We start from the raw sequence: 10,462 nt of genomic DNA, 5'->3' as shown, positions 1-10,462 counted from the left end.
GCGCGCTGCACAAGTTCGAGCCCAATAGTTTTTATATGAGTTGGCCCAGAGGATGACTCGAAGCAAACATCTAAATTCCTGCCCTGCATTAGATTATTCCAAGAGGAGATGCCCATTGCAGAGTCCATTGCAGACAGATGGACATGCCCATTTTTACGGACGGTTGAGATGTTCTGAAGCGAAAATTCCTATCTTCTTCTTCTTCAGATGTAATAATGTCAACAAAGTCTATTTACCCACATCTCAATTTTTTACAGCGTGGGGGTTATAGTTTCTCAAAGGTTCACATTTAACTTTCAGCTACTCGAGGTAAGGTAAATTTGTAGAATAAAAAATGTAAAATGTGCTAGATATATTCTTCAAGTAATGGACAGGCATTAAATGGGGATAAAAGAGTCAAGTGCTATATTTTTCTAGGAAAGTTTAGTAGAAATCAACATTTGGATAATAATTTATTCAGATGGGTGCACCTAGTGGTATCCTTATACTATATAAGAATGAGTTTGGGTCAAAGAATGGCTTTGAATTTCAACCGCAAGAGTAGGGGTATTTTGGGATTGTGAGATTTTTTTGAGTGTAGTTATAGTATTGGGTACTACTATAGAATTATAGATAGCATGTGCATTATTATGTTTACTAAAATGTCCTTGTATTCTAAAAGATGCAGTGATGATTTGTTCAAAGGTTTGGGTAGTTTGGGAATGTGAGATTATTTGATCATCTTTTCTACAATGGGTACAACCCATAATAGTTTCTTTATTGGTGTAATTACTTAAATGTCCTTGCAGAGACATTCATTTTGGTTTGTATCAATTATTACTGTTACTTTGCTATTATAACTTGAAGAACTTCAAACGTCATTTTCATCTCAATTAAAGCAAGGACAAGGTGGTTTATTAAGGAATTTATGATTGAGCTTTAGTTTCAACTTCAATTCTTCAAATGTCTGCCCCTTCACATTCTTCCGTTATGTTCCTTTCGTCTTCCGATAAATACTTATTTGTATTGCCATTGTACTCTGGATTTCAATATGATTCTCTGGTGAAGTTATTCTTGGTGGTTCAACTTGAGGTGAGGTTTCATTCTTTTTTTTTAATGGTATGATTTGCTTTGTAAAATCGTAATTTCTATTGTTAGCTAAATGCTTTCATTCCAAAATTGGATACTCTGTTAGCGCAATTTAATGTTGATATTATTGTTTCCCCACAAAGTTGGTTGTTCTATACAATTTAAATGATGTGGTTTTGTTGGAATAGGTTTGGAGATACAAAACTTCCTCTTTTGATCTACTTACACGGTGGAGGCTTTTTGATCAAATCTACCTTCTCTCTTACATATCACGCGCACCTTAATGTAGTAGTTGTAGAAGCTGGTGTTGTAGCAGTTTCAATTAACTATTGGCTCGCCCCTGAGCATCCTTTGTCTATTGCTTATGAAGATTCTTAGATTGCAGTCAAATGGGTTGCCCCACGTTCAAATGGCGAGGGTCCTGAGGTATGGCTTAGGGATTATGCTAGCTTTGATAGGATGTTTTTTGGTGGGGATAGTGCTGGTGGCAATTTAGCACATAACATGGCATCAAGGGTTTGGCTGGAGATACTAGACGGCTTCGATCTTGATGTGATTTTTCTCAATTGCCCTTATTTTTGGGGAAAAGATCTAATTAGTATTGAGTTAATGAAATTACAGGTAAAGGCCTATGTTAAGGGCATTTGGCATTATGTTCACCCAAAATCTACGGGGGTTGATGATCCATTGCTGAATTCTCGGATGGAACCAAACCTTTTGAGGCTAGGCTTTGTCGTTGCTAAAAAAGTTGGCTACTTTCATCAACAAGAATGTTGTGTAGATGCATTTTTAAGTGGATAATCACTTTGTTTATTGCCATTAATCATTTGGGTATTTGTTTAAAGTTCATTTAGTCTTGTTAATGAAAAGCTCATATACAAGTGTTTGTTTCAAAATATATGAACTGATCAAGATAGCATGCATAATTTTCTTCTCCATCTTCCAGTATACATTAGATATTTTGTTACTTCATATTGTTACTCAATGTGCGTGAGTTTTTTGATATTCGTTTGAACTACCGTAAAATCTTCTTTAACCACAGGCACCAAACACCCGCGTGATGCGCGGGCATTTCCCTCCTAGTGGTCTATAAACAATTAAGTTTCAACTTGACCAATTAAAAGAAAATTTGTCCTCAGATCTCCATTGTTCTTCCTATATTTTTATAATCGATTCATAATCAAAATATTTAACTAATCTTTTAGATAAAAGTCGAATTAGGAAGACCATATGATGATAAAATTTCACGATGACTTATTCACGACAATTAATTATGCCATAATAGCTGAAACCTATGATCCTAAAAGGCTAAATCAGTAGATATTTGATAAAATATTCAAGAAATTATACCGATTAAATTAAGGATCAATGTCATGGCTTATCAAAAGCTGGAACTGGAATGAGGCATTCTCAGTATGTTCTTTTGACGAATGGTGAAAAATGCAGCGTGCCCATGATTTCTGCTATGATATTGTCTTGATACGATATGTCATACTTATATTCTTTAAAAATAAAGTAAACAAACTCTTAATTAGTTGTTTTGGATATATTACTATTAGGGTGCTATCGAGTCTGGTCAAATTCGAATAGTGCATTATTCAAACTCTATTTGAGTAAAAATACTTAAGTTCAAACTCATCAAGTTTTTCAAAATTGAGTTGGAACTTATTTTACAAATCGAGCTCAATCGAGTTTTGAAACTCAATTTTTTTTTTATAGAAAGTTTCATAATTTTATAATAAATAATTAAAATTTATATTATAAATACACTATTCGATAAGGTTTAACGAGTACTCAAGTTTTGATTTTTTCTATTTGAACTCGACTCGATTATCTTATCAAGTAGTTCGAACTCAATTCGAATTTAGTTAACGCGGAGTTTAAGTTGAGTTACTTGCAAGCCCTGATTAATCTGCACCCCTAGTTACTACGTAAGTTCCAGGAAGCATCACGTAAAGAGAGCTCTAGGGCGCGTTTTCGCATCTCAAAGAATTCTGGCTACTACTGTTCAACTCTGTCCGGCTTGCATGCACGTTTGACCGTTCAACTAATTAAATTCGTGTAATGACGGGCAATATATTGTCTTGACTATCCGAGAAGATAAAATCATAAAACTGTAGGCAGCATTGAGATAATCATCCAGTTTACAATGACTAAATAGTTGATTCAAAGTTATCCCAGATGCCACCTCCAAAGAGAACAATCATTTCACTTCAGGTTCTAACTTCTAACTTGCCGATGGAAACAATTAACACTCGTGCAAACGTAGAAATTTGACTGTATTGTTTAACCTGTGATGTAATCAATGTTTATGAGAACGTTAAACTCAATGAATGTTGTTCCGGCTTCAAATTGCTCGTCTAATTTGGAGTGATTATGGGGATCATTACTTTTTAATAAACGTTTGTGTAAGCTTCTGACATAATTGATATTTCACCTAAACTTATTTGATTTTAATTAATCTTACAGGATTTTTCCGGAGTCAAATTACTTTATATGATCTGGACATCGGATTAAGACGCTCCAACAGTTTAACCAGAATATTGGTCTTTGACTTATTCATTGTCGTGGCTTACCTTCATTCTGGAATTCCCTAACATTATTCAATATATGCATTGTTAAATCAGATAATTCAAGTCTGAATGGCATTCAAGATCTACCAAGTGCAGTTAGCAATAGGAAGAGAATGACTGTACATTCGAAGAAATTTTCTCCATCAATTTGCGGCTAGCATTCTAGCTATAAATGGCACCCTTTCACCACAAAATTCTCCATCACGTTCTTCCCTGCATTTTTTGTAACTTATACAGCTCCATTCTTGCGTATATAGAACAACGACATCTTCTAGTTTCAGCGGCTAGATTTTGATATCTCTATGGAGAAAACAAAACCATCCCACCTTCAAATCCAACCGCCAACCTATGGAAGCCTAGCAACCATTCTAAGCATCGACGGTGGTGGCGTTAGGGGGATTATTCCGGCCACACTACTTTCTTTCCTTGAAGCCCAACTCCAGGTATAGCATTTTCGCCCGCAACAGATCTTCTGTCCCACACTCTGTGTCACTCTCTGTCCCACTTTTTATTATATTACTATTTCTCCTACATAAACATCATATTTTAGTTCTTTTTTGTTTCCTTAAGATCTAATAACTATTAATTCAATAAAAAATAAATACAACAGCTTCAAAAAAGTAATATATAATAGAAAATTAAAAAATACAGTAGAAAATTTATAAAAAATCTCATTTTTTATGCATTTTGATTTTTTGAGTTTGATAAATTTTGTGTATTACTGAATTAATAGTTATTGGATTTTAAGGAAACAAAAAAGAACTAAAATATGATGTTTATGTAGGAGAAATAGCAATATAATAAAAAGTGGGACAGAGAGTGGCACAAAGTGTGGGACAGAAGATCCGTTGCGATTTTCGCCTGCTTAATCATCTTAGCTTATCCAGATTTTGGTCGGGCATTCCCGTTCCTTGACTCTTTTCTTGGTTACGATCATTCCTGTTTTCTAAATGATATTGCTAGGAAGTGGATGGCGACGATGCAAGAATTGCAGATTATTTTGATGTGATAGCCGGAACAGGCACAGGTGGCCTTACAACTGTGCTATTGACAGCGCCAGATGAAAATAACCGTCCTCTCTATACTGCTAAAGATATAAACCACTTCTACAAACAGCAATTGCTAAGATTTTTCCACATACAAGGTACCTTAGCCTTTACCATTTTTGTTTCTACTTAGGGTAGAAAGATTTGTTAGTTATGATCCGTTTCTAATATCAATAAATTCTCCTCCATTTTATGTCTTTCTAAACTCTTTCTTTTATTTACACTAAAATGCAACTTTACACTGCATCAATCAATAGTATAAGTAGAAACTATATATATATATAAAGCAATATCTCTACACTTTAAGGTCATAGGATAAGTTATAACTATTTTGTTCTTGTATGTGTGAATGATAGGGGAAAAATTGCTAGATATATCAGAAATACAGTCAGATCGGTAACGGGTCCAAAGTACAGCGGCAAGTATCTTCGAAGGTTCACCAGAGACATCCTCGGTGAGAAGCGGATGACTGATTCCTTGACAAACGTTATTATTCCTACGTTCGACATCAAGCAGCTGCAACCAACTATTTTTTCCTCTTACGAGGTAATCACTCTTTCTTTGTGCAGAAACTAGGAAAAAAACACAAAAAATAAATTAAAACAAATGAGGATCAACTTTATCTAAATTCTGGAGTACTATGATCATACCATGTTATAGGCTTACAGCTCTGCAGGGTTGAATGCTCGGTTAGCTGACATCTGCGTTAGCACCTTTGCAACTCCGACTTACTTTCCTCCCCATTATTTCACAACCAAGGATGACGCCGGGATTGTTCGCGAATTCAATCTTATTGATGGTGGCGTTGCTGCAAGTAATCCGGTACGTACTGAAGTATATACAGCGCCTATATGGCATACCATTTTCGAAGAAAAAAATTTATACATTCTGATTTAGACAATATATATATACACTAACGAGTTTAGATACATGATACACTATCTCAATTTAAGTTTAAACTCTAAATTTTATAAATGTGACGTGCATGTAATCCGTTGGTGCACACATGGTTCCTTTGTTCCATGCCTTTCGACATAACCTAACCCTTGAACTTTGCAAGTTTGCATAAGCCTATTCACATGGCTCGTAGAAAAGACTATCCGATGATTTATCATTACCCTGCTTCTGGTTTTAAGGTATAAGGTCGCGAATAAATGAAATGATAAAAGGTTGTCAGGATAGTAGGACAATATCATAAACTTCTTCGACTTTGATTGCAGTCACAGATAGCCACAAGCCGACTTGCCAAACACGTTTTTGGCAGAAACCCGGATTTCCTTCCTATCAATCCAATGGATTACTGTCATTTCCTAGTTATATCTCTAGGCACAGGTTCTGGGAAGGTGCAGAAGAAATATAACTCGAAAAGGGCTGCCAAATGGGGTGTTTTAGGTTGGTTATTTAGCGGAGGTTCAAGACCCATTGTGGATGCATTTACTCAAGCCACTGCAAGCATGGTCGATTTCCATCTTTCTTCACATTTTCAAGCGCTTCATTCTGAAGATAATTACCTCCGAATTCAAGTATGCCTATCAATATATTTTTTTTATTTGTTAAATGCACGGCTTCAACTTTTCCTGATAATTCTTAATGCTACTGAAATTTAACTAGCTAATTAATCAAACGCGCATAAATGCATATTAGGATGACGCATTAACAGGGACAGAACGATGCCTCGATGGTGCGGGGGAGAAGAATATTGAGAGACTGTCAAAAATTGGAGAAGACTTGCTGGAAAAACCGGTTGCAAGAGTTAATCTGGCGACAGGCCTCTCTGAGCCTGTCAATAATGGGGGAACAAATGCAGAAGCTTTGAATAGGTAGAGACTATGGATCTGAGGGACATCATACTGCGACAAACTATTTTGTTTTTAATTCTTCAAAATTAGTTTTGCTAACTAATTTCATCCGGATGCACTTATTTCATAGGTTTGCAAAATTACTGTCAGATGAAAGAAAACTAAGGCAGTCCAAGGCGTTGGTGGGAGCAGCAATCACCCCCTAGAGATACACAACCATTTTTTACCACATCAACAAGCCATGAAAGTCTGGAGTTACAGCATATTATTTGATTGCATGCCAAATAATTGTTTTATTCGTTGATTTATTCTTTTTTTTATTGTTTAATGAAGCCCTAGAAGTGGTGGAACAGGCCTTTTCATCTAATTCCTTATATAATCTTATTGGATTCAATTCTGTCGATTGTCAAAATAATTAAAACAAGAGATTATTCCATTCATGACTGGTAACGTACGGCTTAACGATTAAGATGAATACTACTAAGCAATGAGAACAACTTTAGTTAATACAATTAATTTTTGTGTTTAAGTCGTAACTTCAGAACTACAGCCCCTAACATGACTGATATGTATTACTATCAAAAAATTAACAATCCGACAAGTATGGTATGCTCCTCTTCAGGAGATCGAATATGAACACGAGTAGAATTTGGGAAGAAAGCCGGTGCTAATTCTGCATGTTTTTTTGACTAAATAGCAACACAAATTTTTTCACCATCAAAGTCTCAAGTTACATAAACTATGCTTAGTCATTGCGCAGTAATTTATAATGCATGACTCAGAAATTTGCATATGATAAAACAAGTTAGAGAATTAAGGACTAGCTTTGCTTTGTTGTCTTTGCACCTTTGAACTTGTACTGCTTTCTCACTTTGCACTCAAATTTTAATTTTGGAACATTTTGCACTATAAATTTTTATTTTTAAGTACTCTGCACTCTAAACTTTCAAGTTTATTCCGTTTGAGTCCAACACACAACCATGTTAGCAAAATTAATAGAATGGAGGATCATAAAAATTAGTGATAATATGTTGAAAGTGGTCAAAAGAAACAAAGATATCATAACTAAAATAAAATGATACATTTCCATTATTTTGTATCATACTTTATCTCATTAATTTTGCTAAGTAATGATACACTTTGTTCTAGTTGCAATCCTCTTATTGCTTTTGATCACTTTCAACATATTATCATTGATTTGTACGAACCTCTACTCCATTAATTTTACTAACATTGTTATTGATTGGATATCAATGGAATAAACTTGAGAATTTATCTGTAAAGTGTGCAAAAATTGAGAGTTTAAAATGTAAAATATTCAAAATTAAAATTTAGCGTGCAAAGTGAGGAAGTGGTATAAGTTCAAAGATGCAAAATGGAGTTAGTCCTAGAATTAAAAAGAAAAACCCGTAATAATCTTAAATGTAAGACTCAGAAATTCGCATATGAATCTATGATAATATATTCTTCAAAGAATGACGCTCGTGACTGTATCACTAAATTTGTCAAATGCATGCAGATTTTATCCTGCGAGGTTAATTTAATTAAGGTCTTTCTTTAGGTGGCAGCCATGGATATCGCTAACCTGACCATGCACCAAGAAACCTGACCAGGGAGATGATCAAAAAGAAGAAGATGGTCAATTTCATTAATTAATTACAGATACAGCTTACGTACGTGCGTGCATAAGGCTTTGTGCTATTTAGTTATACAATCATTACATTTTTTTATTGGCATGACACGTCTGCACCAATCGGAAATCGTTGCGACAATTCAACGTTTTTGAACAACGTTTTCCTTTCAAACAAAAACAAGTACCATATGTCATACGTGCCTCCGAAAACGAACTAAAAAGTACTACTATAATATATGTTCTCTGGTGAAGGATTAAATTTCAGAAAAGCCGCCATTTATTTAATTCGACAAACAACTTGCCACTGAAAAATCTATGAGGGGTCATTGTTGTAGAATGTCTATCCACAAATTATATCAGACATGTAACTGCATCATCTACGCATCTAGAGATTAGATTGATCTTTTAGTCAACTGTCAAACCATCGATAAAATTAAATAAAAGAAAACTTCCAAACCATCAAAATGAAGCAAGTATTGCTTTCATATAGAGATAAACAACGTCTTGTATTAGACTGCTTCCAGCTTAAAATATTCGGATAATATAGTCAGAACAAGTATAGTTGCATGGCAATTATTTTTATGTGGGAAGTTGTCGTGCTTTTTCAAGAAATGAGATGAGACCATCTTGGTCATTTTTTCGTGTAAATAGGTGTGTACCCTTTTAAATTGCAGCCACTTCCCCTAACTTTTGAATGCTCATACTTGCCTCTCTTTATGTTATGAAAAGATTGTAATATCCGTCATAAAATATATAGATCCTAAGGGGAAAATGGGGTTAAAGAAGAAAAAAGGATACCTGTTTTCACTGCTACCTTTTTATTCAAGAGTACTAACACATCTCATCTTGTATATTATATTCCATTCTCACTTCTTATAGGTGAATTCTTGGACAATTCTACAAATAACCCACCAACCAATAGGGATGCATTTTTGTTAAAAGTAGTCTTTTCAAATATTACTTAACAAAGAAAAAATATATATAAGAAAGGCCCAAGCACTAAGAAAGGATTCCTCCAAGACATAAATTATTATTTTTTTTTTTTGAAAAGTGACAAGCTGTCGAAGCCTGTATAATAATAAAAATAAACCTAATTGCCAGTTAAAGTAACCAAAACCCGATTCCAAGTACTGGAGCAGGGACTCTAGGTGTGCAATGGGTTACTTGATTCACCCTGTTCGCGAAGAGTTTGCTTGATCCGATATACCCGAATAGGATGGTTTTTTTCACAAATAATTATGAATTTGTAGACAGGTCAAATAGGGTCGTATCCTCAGGAATTGGGGATATTTGTCTCTTTAGAAATCCAAAGTAACACAGGGGGTGTTTTTTTTATAAAGGGTGGCAATTAAAACAATTCAACTAAGAGTAAAATAGCCAACTAAAAATTAAATGACAATTCACTAAAAACAAGGTAATAATAATTAAAAGTCTAGCCAAGAAATAACTTCAACAATGATTCACCTACATGATCAGCGATGCACTAGCAATTCCAATTATTTATTAATAAATAGGTTATAACTGCCAAACAAGCGATGACAGTCAACCCCTCCTTACTGTGTCGGTGATTAAGGTACGCCCGTTAATCAATACTCTAATTGAGAAATAATCCTACGTATGCCCATAAGATTTAATTCTCCAATTGCCTTACGTATTAGAGGAGTTCTATTCTAACCAAATAACGCACTACCAGGGTTATTTTAGATTAGCCCGCGTATTCCCTGGCACAAGTCTAATTATGCCAGTTGTCACTATTTTAAGGCAATTAAACAATTACGGATTTAATGCCTTAATTGACAATAGATTATCGAGTTAACTAATTATCCAGATCCAAAACAATCAATTAATTAAATAATCACAAGTACTGCAATCAAAGAATATGCGAATACCAATAAATAAAAGAAAAAGATAAAATTAAATTGATCTCATAATTTTTAGGTAAATCAAAACCTCGGTTGTTCCTTGACTAGAGTGAGGAGATTAGTTCATTTTTTATGAGAAAAAGCCATACGAAATTGAAACAAAAGCTGCGGCCATCTTCTACGTTTGGGAAATTTCAATTTGCTTCAAACGATGATAGGAAGCGAAAACTGCCTAGAATGATTAAATCCTTCAATTGTTCCAGCATACGCGGCAGGAGAACCACAAAGGACGAAAAGCCAACGTCAAATAGAAAAGCTACAGGGAATCATTCAATTGTGCTAATTGACATACGAGAATTGAAGCTAAGCAAAAGCCAACCAAGGAAAAGTCAACAAAAGCAACTCCAAAAGTATTCCTATCTAAAAGTCTACTCTCATGCCCTGTGCGGCGCCCCCAGCCGAGAGAAAAACTTCAGCCCTC

At 34.8% G+C, this 10,462-nt stretch overlaps 1 pseudogene; it reads left to right on the top strand.

The window, feature by feature from the left end:
* Positions 1-3,804: 3,804 nt before the first annotated feature.
* Positions 3,805-6,824, top strand: LOC113713326 (patatin-like protein 3; annotated as a pseudogene).
* The last annotated feature ends 3,638 nt before the right edge of the window (positions 6,825-10,462 follow it).

The sequence above is a fragment of the Coffea arabica genome, chromosome 10c, assembly GCF_036785885.1.
Source record: "Coffea arabica cultivar ET-39 chromosome 10c, Coffea Arabica ET-39 HiFi, whole genome shotgun sequence".
Lineage (NCBI taxonomy): Eukaryota > Viridiplantae > Streptophyta > Magnoliopsida > Gentianales > Rubiaceae > Coffea > Coffea arabica.
Note: the sequence above shows the minus strand (reverse complement) of the source record. Positions and strands in the feature narration are given on the sequence as shown.